The sequence below is a fragment of the Ruditapes philippinarum genome, unplaced genomic scaffold, assembly GCF_026571515.1.
Source record: "Ruditapes philippinarum isolate M1 unplaced genomic scaffold, ASM2657151v2 ctg3836_1_1_1_1, whole genome shotgun sequence".
NCBI classification, from domain to species: domain Eukaryota; kingdom Metazoa; phylum Mollusca; class Bivalvia; order Venerida; family Veneridae; genus Ruditapes; species Ruditapes philippinarum.
In genome coordinates this window covers 118,238-134,378 of record NW_026863071.1, presented here as the reverse complement: position 1 = coordinate 134,378, position 16,141 = coordinate 118,238, and the positions used below count along the sequence as shown (strand labels likewise).

General features: G+C 33.2%; 1 long non-coding RNA gene across 2 annotated transcripts; it reads right to left on the bottom strand.

Annotated features, from left to right (window-relative positions):
- Window positions 1–5,027: 5,027 nt before the first annotated feature.
- LOC132721071 (uncharacterized) lies at window positions 5,028–12,425 on the bottom strand. Of its 2 annotated transcripts, XR_009624420.1 has the most exons (4): window positions 12,104–12,425; window positions 8,995–9,078; window positions 8,169–8,297; window positions 5,028–5,602 (listed from the first exon to the last, which is right to left on the bottom strand). It is a non-coding gene; the product is annotated as an uncharacterized LOC132721071 (long non-coding RNA). The 2 variants fall into 2 exon arrangements; XR_009624419.1 differs by lacking the exon at window positions 12,104–12,425 and having other exon boundaries at window positions 8,995–11,132.
- Window positions 12,426–16,141: the final 3,716 nt, after the last annotated feature.

The following is a 16,141-nucleotide window of genomic DNA, read 5'->3' as shown; positions in this document are numbered from 1 at the left end:
ACCCCCCCCCCCCACTCCCAGGGTCTCATGTCCCTTCCCCTGTGCCTTTTGACTGTATGGGCCTAGTATTCAATCATTTATTTGTTTTCTTTTGGTTCCTTGTCGGTTTCTGATTATTTATTCTTAGGCAGTGGTTTGCCTGCCCGTGCTCTGCCTTGTGCCCTTTCCTGTTTTTGTTTGGGGTCCTCCTGGGCTCCTTGCCACTGGCTCTTGTGCTGGGTCGGGTGGGGGCTGCGTTCATTGAACGCCGCCTTTCCTTGATGATCTTGTTTATCATATTTTGGTGATAGTCTATTATTGACTACTTAATGTTTTGCCAGTTTGCCTTTTTATAAAGGGGAATCATACGAGGCTTTTAGTAACTTATCCTTGCGGACGTCTTGACTTTCACTTCAACAATATTGTGATCACTGATGCCTGGGAGGTTATGGATCTGGTTTACTAAGTGCAAAAAAATCTGGAAACAAAGTGATCTATCGGAATTCGGAAGCATTAATCACAACAAAATTACATGAAATTTGCAGACTCGGTTTGATTGAGTCTGTACATGAGGGACAATGAATAATTGCAACATCCCTCACGTCCCCTAGCACCGGCTTGAGCGGTTCCAAAGAGCGGTACTCCAGTCGGATTGTTAGTAAAAAGTGAAAGAAAAGCAAGAAAGTCCAAGCATTATAAACATGCTAGGAAGGTGAGACTGAAAATGTATTCTAGTCATGGTTAAAATGTTAATAATAAAAGAAGAAGATAAAGAATAAAATAGTTAGAAACGCTGGGAACAAGACTAGTACCGCAATCCCACCACTGCCCGTTTGAACTGACTTAAGTTGGTCAGGATGGCAATGTAGCTAGGGGTTTATTCCATAGTATAATGCTAAGAGGGAAGAAAGAGTACTTATTGTAATCGGAGGAAACCTGTATTTGGCGTAGGGATAAAGTGTGCATATGTCTGGTTAACCCATATGGGGCTTGAACATATGGTGGGATATTAATTGCAACTAGGTTATGGTATATCTTATAAAACATTATCAGTCTTCAGTCCAATCTGCGATGTTCAAGGGATCGCCAGCCCAGTTCTTTCTGCATGGCTGTGACACGAGAGAGAGGCGATTAATCCCTTTTTACCCATCGTATCGCATGACTCTGGATAATCTCAAGTGTGTCAATATTGGTTTTCGTCAGTATTAATTAAAGGTGTTTTTAATATAATTATGTCTTTTTGAATTATTGCTTCGTATTCTAATGCTACAGTGTCTTAATGTAAGCTTGTAAGCGTTCATTGAACGCGGCCTTTCCTTGTTGATCTTGTGTATCATATTTTGTAATCGTGTTACCTCTTTACCAGTTTCTACCATGATTTTCTCCCTTTTCGATAATTCCTGTTCTTTCTTCCGGAGTTTCAGTTCCAGTTCTCTAAAAATAGATAAAATACAGAATCCCTAAAGAAAGCCCAACACGGCAAAATTGAAAATGTTGCAGGCTCGGTTTGATTGAGCCTGTTCATGGACGGTAATGGAAATTGCAAGTTACCGTCCACGCCCCCTAGCACTCTAAGTTCATTTACCTTCATATTGTGTTTGGACAAATGCATTATCATCTTCAATATTTGTACTAATGTCAGTTTGGATAGGATTTAAAATTTGTATCAGTTCCTGAATGGAGTAGAGTTTGGTCTTCAAGCCCTATAAAATTTTAACATATACATGACAAAATTTCTTGTCTTATACATTTAGTGTGAAAATATAATTGACAGACGTCACAAGTGGTTGGTTCGGTGTCAATGATTAAGTCACATGACACTTTGATGACAGACATATAGGTTCATCCGGATTTATGTTCTGGCTTCTTTTTGTGAACTAGCATTTTCAAGTTCTTCTATAAGTAAACTTAAGCTAAAGATCTTCTAGAAATTTGTTTGTGGTAACATAAGAGTTCTATTATCATGCTCATTTTAGGACAGATTTTAAATTTGTATGTTGAACTGCCGTTACTTTCCTATAGTATCAAAATTTTATCTTTCGAGAGCCTTTCACAGTTGTAATGTATCGATCCAGTGGTTGCCGTGACTGCAATAGCTAGGTTGATTTAGTTTTACTGGCTTTCTTGCATTTTAAACAATTTATGCTTTCTTTTTGTAGGTTGTCTTTCACAGTGAGGTTCTTCAACGGGATGCTCAAGAATACCTGCTAATTGTTCTGTCAATAAGTTGTTCAAGGATTGTAATGTGCTTTCAGAATTAATAGCATATGACGCAAATTTATGAATTTCTTTTATATGTCTCTAATGATGAAGTAATTTCAGTTTTTCCATTGATAAGAATTTTTACGTGGTATTTTACAGATTAATACGGATCATTGCTGGTTACTCTAATTTGCGTTTGCACAGAACTTTGCATTTCCAGACGAATCACAAGTGTTTGTTATCTCTGCTGTGCGTACTAGCTTAAATTTATATCTGCGAAGTATTTGTTATCAAAAATTTGTTTCAGTACGGCCTTCTGATTTAACAATAACAAACCAAAATGTAGATCTATACAATCTTAAATGAATATGATACTGACCATTTTATAAATATAATACAGACACTAAGATAATCAAAGTGCTGAAAGCACTGATGGGGGCGCAATATGTGCTAAATTCGAGATTTGTATAGCAATCTACTTTAGGTGTTCCAATCTGATATCATTCTTCTTTCAAAGTTGAATAAGTGCCCATTTTGTACACAATATAATAGTATCGCTTCCAAACTCTTGTCAAAATAGAAAATCATGTACCAAGAACATACTAACAAACCCAGGCAAAATGCATAATTGATATCATATATATCACGAATAAACATTTTAAATTATGACATTGGATTTTGTTGGGAAACTATAGTTGTTTAACCAATTTTCATGTAAAGTACTTCCTTATGTGAATGTATAAAACACATAAATCAGTGTACTTACTATATTTATTCCAAGAAATGATTATGCAGATAGAAAATAAACAGAAAATTTAACTGTCTATAAAATATTTTCTAAAATAAAACCAGGACTGTAAGAACAAACTTATTTTTTTGTAGAAACCTTTCAAGCACAATAGATAATACATGTGAGAATGTAAATTGGAATGGATACATATAATCAAGTTGGCATTGAAAACAAGAGCCACTATCTAGCTTGGGCCATGCTTGGCTTTTTCTTATATTGAAAGTCAAACACATCAGTAGGAGAATATTGTAATATCTATTTAGAGTACTCCTAGAAAACATAATATAAATGTATAAAGTAAATTTCAAATTTGAATAGTAAAGGTCATAGTTGAATGATAATTGTTCTTTTGTCCAAGAATGAATCAAATCATAGACAAAAACAAAGTTATGACAATGTGAGTGAATTTCAATTGTTTAACCTTGGAGGTAATGGTCATTTAAAGGTCAAAATATATCAGAAAAAATTCAACATGTTGGTTCCGTGTTTGTTTGTTCAAGCATGATTCAAATCTGTAAAAAATAACAAAGTAATGACAATTCCAGCTAACTCCAAAGATATTTTTATATCAAATAAAGGTCAAGGTCATATATGAACTTGAAGGGCTTTTGTCACAAAAACATGTTCTCCCAAAACTGTGTATGGTTCTGATCACTCTTTGAATTTTGGCAGTTGTACATGTGATAGATTTTTTCTTTTTTCAACTCTTCGGCCATTTTGTGCAGAGAAAACAGGACATGGCTGCCATCGTTGGATACCCACAATTGATAAACATGTCACATAACATGCAATCAATGATGAATATAATGGTTCGGCCATGGGTATCCGACAATGAGAACATGCCAACAATGTGCACAACTAAGGATGGCACTGTACACCCCTGTTTAGTCCTGTTTTGAAATCTAACCAACAGTTTTTAAACATTACTTTTTTTATATAAGTTAAAGATAGAAAACATTATCAATTTTAATCCTATACTTATTATAGGTATTTATTGGATTCATTATTCAAAATTTAATGAAAGAGCATGGAACAAAATATTTTCAAGATCAAGTAAAATCTAAATGTTTTTAAAATCTAGTAGAATCAAAACTTTACAATAAATATATCAATAAATATACTATAAAGTACATTATAACAATACATGTATTTTGGATAATACACTCTCAGCTGAAATACTTTAAATGGGTGTGGTATTATAAATGTTTGTAAATATTGTAAGTTATCTAATCAATAAGTCTATTCTTAATAAAAGAAACTTGCATCTTGATATTTTCTGTACAAACTAGAACTGCCATTGTCATGGCGTGAATACCCCCACATACCAATTTGTCAGAATCAACAGTAGTCATTTACAGCTCAGCCTAATCTGAGGGAAGTAAGCCAGTGCATTGCTAAGTTATATATTCTACATGTTTTAGTAGAAAAGATCAAAGTGAACTTTACCTTGGACCTACTGACCTCAAAACTAAAACTGCCATTGAATGACTTCAATAACCCCCCCATTTCATGCAGCCTTGCCTGGAGGTGTTTTATGATAAATATATGAGACCATTTGAGCAGACAAGCTAATTGTAATAAAAGCCCCTGTGACCTTGACCTTTGCCCCAGTAACCTCAAAATCAATAGGGGTATTCTACTAATCTTGACTAACCTCCATGCCAAATATTAAGACTATGGGTCTAAGGATTCTTAGGTAATTGGGCGGACAAGCTTTAATTAGCCAAGGCCCCTGTGACCATGACCTTAGACCTGAAAATAAATAGGGGTCATCTACTAATCATGACTAACCTCCATGCCAAATATGAAGACTGTGGGTCGAAGGATTCTTAAGTTATTGGGCAGGAAAGCTTTCTTCAGTCAAGACCCCTGTGACCTTGACCTTTGACTTGGTGTTCTCAAAATTAATGGAGGTCATCTACTAATCATGACTTAAATCTCTATGCAAATATGAAGACTGTGGGTCAAAGGAATCTTAATTTTTGGACGGACAAGAAAAAAGCGACGGACGCCCGACGGCCGGACAAGCTGATTCCAGTATAGCCCCTTACAACTTTGTTGTGCGGGGGTATAACAGATTTCAAACATTGATAAGTTAGCTCATCTTCTTGGTGATGAACTGGCGCCTCTATATTCAAATGTGGTTCTGTTCATACACAAGTTATCTCATGTTCTTCATGATAAACTCTCACCTTGAAGTTGATAGAGTTATGTTCATACATATTTCAAAAATAGATAAGTGATCTTATTTTCCTGGTGAAAAACTGGTCGCTCATTCAATATCAATACATATTATGTCGCTCATTCAAGTTCTATACATATTATGATATTTCAAATATTGGAAAGTTATCTCATGTTCTTGGTGAAAGACTGGTGACTAGTTTTCTCCTCAATGTCTTTTCTTTTTCTTATTAGATTAATAAAGTCAAGTTACTATATTCATGAGGCTTTCGACATCACACATTCCAACATTGCAAATGGCAAGCAGTCTCGTGGTATTCCAATTTCTTTAATTTTGAAAAACCCAAATGTGTCAATTTCTCTAGTGTTTCCGACATGAAGACACATCTACATGCATCTGTCCTTATCACTCCTGCTATTACTGTTCTATCATACAAACGCCACTGTTTCCTGAAATATTTGTTTAGAAAAAGTTAATAGCAAAATAAAAATATCATTATTTTTTTTTTTTTTCGGGGAGGGGGGGGGTGGGGGCAATTTAAAGCACAATTTCCAGCTTTACTGCTTGAGGAAGACCTTGGTGCACCTATGTGTATGATTTCAGGCACCTTGGTACCATCAATGTTCCATAAATGAGCTAGATAGCTTTCTCACATGAAATGATCCGTAAACACTTGCAGAGCACGAACCTACAGCAGTGAAAGGTTTAAAGTCAACCAATCGCCACAGACACCCCAAGTATTTTATCTATTTGCTAAGCAGCATTTTTTTCAAAATCATTTAAATTTATAAATGTGAGTGATTCTGATAAGCTATAGACAGCTAAGTGAAGATAAGATAATCATATATGTCACAGTCTTCGAAATTAACGCCAGTCCGAGGCCCGAGGCCACTAAATTCAGCATCGGTCCGGTGATTATTGCAAGGTTGGTGGTCCGACGGACCAGTAGATTTTTTGTCATGAAAAAATATTATAAGAAAAATTCATCAAAATAATGAAGCAGGGTTCTCTAAAAGATTGACCTTTTTGCCTTTTTTGCAAATGAAACCCATCAATTCTGTCCTAAATGTTCAAAACACAGCGAGAGATGTCTAAATTGTATTTTTTTTTCTTGGATATTTTCCGTACTGCACCGTACAGTTACGGAAATTAAACCATTGTTTATTATGGTCATTATTTAGCTATGATTTTGTGGTTATTGAGTTAAGTAAATATTTTGTGTGAAAGTGATTTGTTTGAAGCAAATTCCTTTGTTCATGTTCAATTCTAGTCAATTTTGCCTAAACATTTGGTCCTTAAAGATTTTTCAAAGCTGTCAATATATGGCCCAGAATACAAGACGTATTATGCTTCTTTCAAAATTATCAAGGGAAGCATGATAAAGTGTTTTCTTGTACCCATCAATTAATTACCTATCTATGTATTTGGTCCAGCTAAAAATCACCAGGTCCAGTAAGATTTGATATTTTACTGGCCCGAATGTCCTGTGCTTTTTAAAGTTTTTCGTGAAGACTGATGTCAGATATGTCGGAGTGCTTATTGTGAATATTCATTATTTTAAATTAATGTGAATTCTCCTGAGGTGAAAAGGAAAGGAAAGCTGAATTCCTAAATACATGTTACATGTCACAATTGTTCTTGTTATTAATTCTGTTCCTAATTTCTATTCTATAAGATGATATTTAAATTCACTGTAATTCCTTTTTATAAATTTGGATTTTTGTGACTATAGTCTATCCAGTGACAGAAGCTCACTGACTTAAAATAAACTATCCTGTGTCAGCCTTTAAACAAGTCAAGAAAAACAAGCAATTATTATAGTATTGCAAGCAATCCATAAGTCCCCTACCGGATAGAACTCCATCAGCATTCTGAAGGGCCATTGGGCATTCACTAATGTGTAAATTTTTCTCTATTTTAAGTAAATTTGTTGGAAATGTTCTTTAAAAGTGATCACAGGAAAAAGTTTTTATGAACAGACAGACAGACGGACTGAAGGACACTCTAAAGTTAATATCTGAAACATCCCTGTTACCAAAATATGACATTTTAAAAGCAAAATTCTTAAAGAGGAGATAACTCTGGAATTAAAGATGCAATTTCATAAAAAGTTTCAGCTCTTTTTGACTAATCACAAATATTGTTATATTTGCCATGTTTTAAGCCTATTTGTTGCCAAGGCAACCAATATTTTTTCAAAATAGGAAGAACAGATAAGACATGCATAATCTCAAGACTGCCATCTACCCACATGTCAAGTTTCATAAAAATATTTCCAGTACTTTTTGAGTTATCACTGGATTCAGTTTATGTGTAAAATTTGCCATATTTTCAGTCTATGTGTTGCCATAGCAACCAGAATTTTCAACATAGGAAGAAAAGAAAAAGACGTGTATAATCTCCAGACTGCCATCTACACATATTACAAGTTTCATAAATATATTTCTATTACTTTTTGCGTTAACACTGGATCCAGTTTATGTGTAAAAATTGCCATATTTTCAGTCTATTTGTTGCCATAGCAACCAGAATTTTCAACATAGGAAGAAAAGAAAAAGACGTGCCTAATCTCCATACTGCCATCTATCCATATATCAAGTTTCATAAAAATATTTCCTGTACTTTTTGCGTTATCACTGGATCCAGTTTATGTGTAAAATTTGCCATATTTTCAGCCTATTTGTTGCCATAGCAACCAGAATTTTCAACATAGGAAGAAAAGAAAAAGACGTGCATAATCTCCATACTGCCATCTATCCATATATCAAGTTTCATAAAAATATTTTCAGTACTTTTCAAGTTATCGCGGGATCCAGTTTTGTGGACGGACGGACTGACAGACAGACGGACGGACGGACATACGGACGGAGGGTAAACCTAAAGTCCCCTCCGGTAAACCGGTAGGGGACTAAAAAGCTATTAGAATATAATAATTAAGAAATATCATATACAACCACTTCTAAATCATCATGTACCGCTTCCTTAAATGCCATGCTACTGAAAGAAACATTTTACCATTTATTCACTGCAAGGTTTGTCAGATTGACAGTCTCACATTTTATTTCATCCTCATTGACCCTAAAGCATCCTTAAAATCGATATCGTGCCGTTCACATTTACAAATCTGACATGTAGGCCGACCATCTGAAACAGAAAGTTGGAAAGATAAAATATAATTATTATTAGATATACATATAGTATCCCAATAATTATGTTAGTTGAAATCAATAGTCAAATCAATAATTTAAGCAGTGTTAGAAATTAGCAGTAGTCCTATAGCCCCGAATACTAAATTTCTCCTCGGGCTACCAACTTTTCACAGTAACAGCCTGACCAAGCTACTGTATTTTAAGAGGCAATATAAACAACTGTTTTGAACAAATTAAATCGTGCCAGAGAAATGTCTTTTGGCTAGTGAATATTCCAATCTGGTAGTCCGACCAGACTAGTCGATTCAAATCCTAATTTCTTACACTGTTTAAGAAACAATTTGTTTCAAAATTGTCCAAGAACAAAGATTTTTATAGTATACTATAGTAGTTATAGTGTATATACAGTATGTACTAAATGTCTTTTCAATCTACTATACTGTCCTTAAATTTTAAGAAAACAACTATCTTTAAAATCCATTGTCTCAGAAATTGCAAAACCAAGTAAATGAAATTGTTCTGTATTTGTATTATTCTACACAACTTCTGATCACAAAAGCTTCAAGGACATTAATGAGTGAATCAGGTCCTATCCTGAAAGATTGTTGCATACAAGTTTGAAGACAATCCATTCAAAAATAACAAAGTCATAGCCACTAATAGCAAAAATCAGGAAAATTTAAATATTTTACCTTGAATGTTTATATGGAGGTCAAGTTTAGTCTGGTCTATTTGAACGGTTGTTGTGGCCAAGTATGAAGACAATACACCAAGATCTGAAAAGTTATGAAAGGTTAAAGTTTGTTGACAGCAACGGGAAAGCTGTCATGACTGTAACAATATATTTTGACCCTAAATGCAAACTGAAAGTTCTAGCCTATAGTTACACACTGTTGAGGATAGCCGTTCAGCATTTTTTCAATAATAAATAAATGCAATGATAAAATTGGTAACTTGCAAGTCTTCTAACATTTTTACAAAGAATGAACATATATATTTTTTCCTAATAATTCTACGATGACATTCAGCCTTTTATATTATAACAAGATATCGGAAAGATATATCAGAAATGAATTGGCCCGTGGACTTTAATGTCAATCATAGAGCTCTTATGCAAAATGTAATGGTAAGCAAACATCCAGCATGAAATTTTCAAGTAGCTAAAAGTGAAATAAAATTATTAAAAATACTTTGTCATAATTCAACTTCTGTTGGAAATTGACCCACATGTTTGATTACAAATGTATCTATATAATAATGTCCATAAAAATATAATAAAGTAATTTTCAGTCTCTTTCTCTTTGCGCTTTCACACAGATTTAAATTATTCAACTCCATGATTTTCAGAAGGAAAAAAAATCCTTTGATCATCAAACACTACAAATTACTATACCAACTGTAAATTGCAGTCTGTGCAAAAGGCTGTCGGTCCTCGGACCTCGCCAACTAAAAATCAGTAGGGTCGAGATAAATTTCGATACAGTCAGTTGTCATGTCCGAATAAAATTTCAGCCAGTTTGAAACAATTTTTGGCCTTCTGAAATATGCAAAGCTTCCAAGATCGATCTATCTTTTTAATTTGTGCTTGTATTCACAGACCAAGATAACCAAAATCACCGCAGGATACGACCAGTTTTTGCTAAGTAATGTAAGCCACCATCTTGTCTCGGATAATTTCTTTACCAAAACATATTTTTTCTCCAATCTTCAAAATTAAACCTTTGAAAGATGTACATGAATTGTTTTCTTGTGAATTATGCTAATGTTTTATCAATTATGTTTCTGTATATTTTTTTCTTTAGTATCTTATAGTTGAGTCTGATAATTCATATATGCTAAATATTTTTCTTTATAATTATGGCAATATCCCTCCCCCATACCTACAAAAAAACCTGTCAGAGTCTGGGCGGGGAAAAATCATCAGTCTAAGGATCCCAGTCCTTGCGGGTGGAATTTCTTGTTACTTTCGCATTGACTGAAATTGTATATGATATTCAATAAAATCTTCTTTTAGAAAAACAAGTTTGCATATTATTGTTTTAGGCAACTCATTTTTAAAATGCTGTACAGCTAGCCTCAACAGTGAGTATATGCTAGTCGTATTTGACTCGCATACAGCCAATACTGGTTCATACTGCTAGCCACTGCCTATTCCTCTACCAATTCCATGAATACTATTAGTGTAATAATCATATAGATGTTAAACAATAAAAGTAATGATGACTTAATATGATGTATATAAAATTCCGCTGCTAAAGACAAGTTGTTTTTATTGATTGTGTATATCAACAAAGGTAATGAGGTAAGTTTATCAAGTTTCCCCGGCGAGTTGTGTGAAAAAAATGTCAATTTGATTAGCCCTTGAAGCAACCATGCACAACATGTGTATTAATAAATCCTTACAATTATCAAGAAAATAGAACAATTATTTTATCAAGCACGTAAGCAATAAAGACATAATTTGACTGGTTTACAGAAAAAAATAGTTGAAAGTATCTTGACAGGTATTAATTGGAAATAGATACACAGTTCAACTGTTAAATGGAAGCGGTCAATCAGCTGTTTCGAAAATGAAAGTACACACCAAAAACACTTCAAATTCACATTCTTTGCGTAATTAATTTACAGAGTGCGTAAATGAACGCAACAAATTGTTAACCTTGTACGTTTTTAGTTGATTTTAAAGCGTAATATATGCCGATATTCACATTATCTGGAATCTGTTATATTTAATGATATAATCAGTTATCTTATTATTATCGACCTGTGGTTTTGAATTTTAATTCAACTACTTTTTTCAGATATAAATGTCTATAAATTTACAAATAAAAAAAAATTGGTACCCTGATGAAGGCTATTGAATAGCCGTAACGTAGGTCTTAAATAAAATTATAGAAACCTGACCCACTTTGTTTCGTGTGTTTCACTTTCCTTATTCTTTTTATAAAATAAAAAATCTATAAAATTATGGACTGACCATAAATATCATGAAATCCTACATCTGATGAAGGCAAAAGTGTGAAAATCAGATCTACATGTATGAAATAAGTATTTCTTATTTTAAGTCATATTGAATTAAGGACAGGGCGGACCGTGACTCAAGATTAGGCGGACCGTGATTTAAAAAGTATTTATATGTGGACTAATGTAATAAAAGTATTAAATTATTGATGTCCTAAAATACGGTCCGCCTAGTCTCAAGTCACAGTCCGCCCTGGTACGGTCCGCCTTGTCTCACGATCTGCCCTGTTCTGCAGGGGTCATATTAATGTATTTAACAATTATAATTATTACTAGTCCTTTAAATTTTGGGACCTCTAGTCTCATAGGATAGGATTTTATTCATTACAGGGCTGGGACAGTACCTCCAGTCGCTTGCAAAAATCATGATCACAAAATTAAAAACTATCATTTTTCACCAATTATTACATTTTACCTGTATATCATGACAAGTTTTGGGCCTATCTTGTTAAGCTTAGATAGCTAATACAGTAAATTGAGTATTATACTGATAGAGATGTGTTCAAAAAGTAGTCAAAAATGTAATAATAATTTAAGAAAATATCTTTCCAGGTTTCTGAATAAGTCCAGATATTAATTATGTGGTTTCAACAATAAAAATGATAAGAAAAACCAATATGTTGATAAATTGAAAAGTGGACCGAGTTGAAAAAAGGCCGTGCTGACTCGGGGCCGAGTACGTTTTAGGGCCGAGCCGACACTGCACTAAAATTTGCAGTCTATCAAGCGAAATATATCAATAGCTTTACCAGATTGTGAAGAAAACTTGATTATACATACAGAATTGATTGCAACCAAAATATCAACGTAATAGCTGGGACTTCCTAATTGATAGCAGATCTTCTCAACATTTTCTCGGAATATCTGACCAAGATGGCGATTTCGGGAAAATGACGTCAGAGGGAAAATAGTTCGTATTCATACGCATACAAATTTTTACTCTGTCATTCACACTTTTTAACCATTTTAAGCTTGAACTGTTGAAAGTTATCTAATTTGAAAATCGTTTTCCATCTTCCTGAATTATTGTGTTCTATGATAGTTAGTTAATTTATGACTTGATAAAATTGGCACCAAATTTTTGCAAGTACTTTGGCTCTCATGCATCGGGAACCAGAAGGTAGAACAAATAAGGGGGATACTAATCGACGGTCTCCGCAAAATCGACGGTCTTTGACGGTCTCCAAAGACCGTCGAAGACCGTCTATTGTAGGAGACCGTCGATTAGTAGGTTATCACACAAATCGACGGTCTCGCGATGAATTGATAAGAATAATTTAGAAATAATTAATAATAGGTCAATTAACATTTTTCTTTTACGACGATACTTTATTTAAGTCAATATTTAAGGATATTAATGGGGAAAGAAATGATTAGATAAAAAAGGGAAAAATATAAAAAATATGGGTAAAATAAGATATTGTTATGCAGCAAATTAGATGAACAAATTAACAATGAAATATATTGAAATATAAAAATGTTATTGAATTTATTAATAAATATCAAGGTCTTATATTTTTATTTAGATCTATATTATTATTGTTAGTAGTAGTTAGTAGTAGTAGTAGTAGTATAAATATAAATTTGTGAGTTTATGCATATTTGCATATAAAATTATATTCTAAAGACCGTCGAAGACCGTCAAAATGGGGTGAGTCCGTCGATTTGTAGTTTATAGATAAAGACGGTCTCATGGTATAGTTTTATGTCTACAAAGGCCGTCGATTGTAGTGGACGGTTGATTAGCAGGTTACTATACAAATCGACGGTCTCGTGATTATACATTAATTTGATGGATATTACATAGTTATTAATTAATTTAGCCGGTCAATAAGCAAATTCTCTAAGATAATGATTTATTGATTTCAGTATTTTTTTATAATTATACGATTAAAAAATTGAATAAGATGAAACATAATTAACATGCCATTTTTTTTATTTTTTTTATTCTTTTTTTTTAAGACAATGAAATATATTGGAATATAAAAATGCTATTAAATTTATTAGAAATATCAATGTCTAATATTTTTATTTATATCATAAGTAATAGTAGTAATTAGTAGCAGTAATATAATTTCGATGTTTTAGCTTAAAAAATACATACACAAATTTGTGAGTTTATGCACATTTGTATATATTCTAAAGACCGTCGAAGACCGTCAATGGTGAGAGACCGTCGATTTGTAGTTTATAGACCGTTAATTGTAGGAGACCGTCGATTAGTAGGTTACTAAACGAATCGACGGTCTCGTGTTAATCTAAGTTGCCAGCCAATAAGCATTTTTTCTAAACAGAACAGAACAGAACAGAACAGACATTTTATTTGAGACTTGTACATAATACATCGTCTTGCAAATATATATATATAATACAATATATCATGTCACATGGTTATGTTAACACTTGAAAAGTATATTGATTGCACAATAATACATACTAAGTAAAACAAAGCAGGAATAGTATTTGAGATTTGTGCAAAAGTAATTCATCATACAATAAACACATATATGCAATCATATAATTTAAATTAATTATGTGCATAGGTCGAGAAACCATTTTAACAAACAGATGAAAGAAATTTTATTGTGATCAAAATCTGAAGAACATTTGCTTGTAATCATATAATTTGATATCAATTAAGATTAAACAGTATATAGAGAGGATGAACATTGTGAAACAGTATACAAAGGATGAACAATGTACGTGAATATCAGTTACTTAATAGTGAAAGTCGTACGTATGTAGCGGCTTTAATATATTTTGCTAGATTTGTTATTACAGTATAATTTTTATTTGTTAGCAGCTGCATCATTTTAAACACACTCGGCCTTTGAAAAAAGTATCTTTTAATGTATTTCTTCCTTATATCTTCATAACATGGGCATTTAAATAAAAAGTGAAATTCATCTTCTAAGTCTAACAAATTGCATTGCAAACAATATCTTTCATTTCTAGGTATTCTATTTCTTGAATAACGACCGGTCTGTATCCTAAGTGAGTGTGCTGATAAACGAAGTTTTGTATAATAACTTCTTAGATTAAAAGGTAAAATATCCAAATAAGTTTCATAACTTAGCTCTTGCTTAATATGTTTATAATTTTCAAGCACTGCACAATTATTTACTGATGCGTTCCAATCTTGTTTATAACAATCAACGATTCGTGTCTTAAAAATATTAGGAAATTTTTTCAAATCAACCGATCTAGGATTGAGGAAAACATCTGCAAATCCATAATCACTTAGTAATTTTTTAACGTTTGAAACCCTGTTTTTACGTCCTTTAATACAATCTATCAAACCCTGCTCATATGTCTTTTGTAAAATAATATTATCTGACTGTTGCAATTTACACCAATATTTTACAATTCTTACGTATCTTGTTATATATAGCGGGAATCTTCCCAACTCGCCGTAAACACCAGCACTTGCGGTTGAAATTCTAACATTTAAAATACGTTTGCAAAACTTAAGATGGATTCTTTCAATTACCTTTGATTTTGTGTAACCCCATAGTTCTGATGAATAGTTCAATATAGCACCAACAAATGAGTCAAATAACTGACATAACAATAAGGGTTTTAATTTAAACTTATTACATTTTACCAAGAGCACATTCAGTGCCTTTAAAGCTTTACCTGATAAGTGCTCCTGATTCATTGAAAAATTACCGGTGTAGTTAAACACCGTTCCCAGATAATTAAAATCATTTACATTTTCAATGTTATGGCCATTGTAGGTCCAACTCTCGTTAGGTAAATAAACTCTGCGCTTTCTAAACACCATAATTTTTGTTTTCTCCGCGTTTACCTCCAAACCCCAGGTATCACAATATGTGTGTAAAAGATCTAAACTGTTTTGCAATTCCGCAGGAGTCTTTCCTAGAATGACCATATCATCTGCAAACAACAACAAAATTAAAACTATGTCGTCAATGTTACTGTAGTTATTTGTCCAAGATTCATATAAAAACACAATATCGTTATCTGAAATAATTTTCACAAAATCGTCATATCCACGTTTACCTCGGGTTAATCCATTAACATTCCAAGACAGAATCTTAAGGTCATCCTCTCTGAGTCCCTAATCCTTCACTGGTCGCCCGTCAATATAGAGCGTGTCGTACGCCAGCCACGCCGTCTTCCCTTGTTTCCGCGCATCCTTCATCTTTGGTAGTAAAAGCCTTCGTTTGTCGCTAACCTCCCTTGGGAATTGTTCATGCACAAAAAATGGTGTGCTCTCTAAAGTTTTCCACTGCTTTCTGATCATTTCCCTCTCTTTGAACAATGTAAATTTTGCCACAATTTTACGACATCTACCATTGCCTTTTGGTCCCATCCTATGAACACGTTCAAATTTTATAGCATCTACAATTTCACTTGCCACTTTCATCTTTTCATGCATAAAGTTTCTAAGATTTTTCTCCGTTTCATCACTATCCTCTGTCGGGGCCTCCGGTATATTCCCAAATACTAGATTGTTTCGCATTGATTGCGACTGTAGATAAACTAACTCGTCGTGTAAATTCTCTTTCTCTTTTTCAAGCTGAATCATTTTGTCGTTAACAAGACCTAAAGAAAAATCTGTACTTTCTGTCTTATTTTCAATTTTTTCTATTCTTTCATCTGATTTTTTGCTTTTGTCTTCGATATAAACCCATAATTTTTTCATCTCCTTATCAAAATTTTCAACTTTCATTTCTAATTTCTCTAGAGAAATTAAACGTTTATCAACACTAGACAGTTTTTCATTTATCATTTCTAAATATGTTAATAAATCTGAGTTTGTTGGCTGGTGTTTACCTTCTCTGCTGGTGGCCA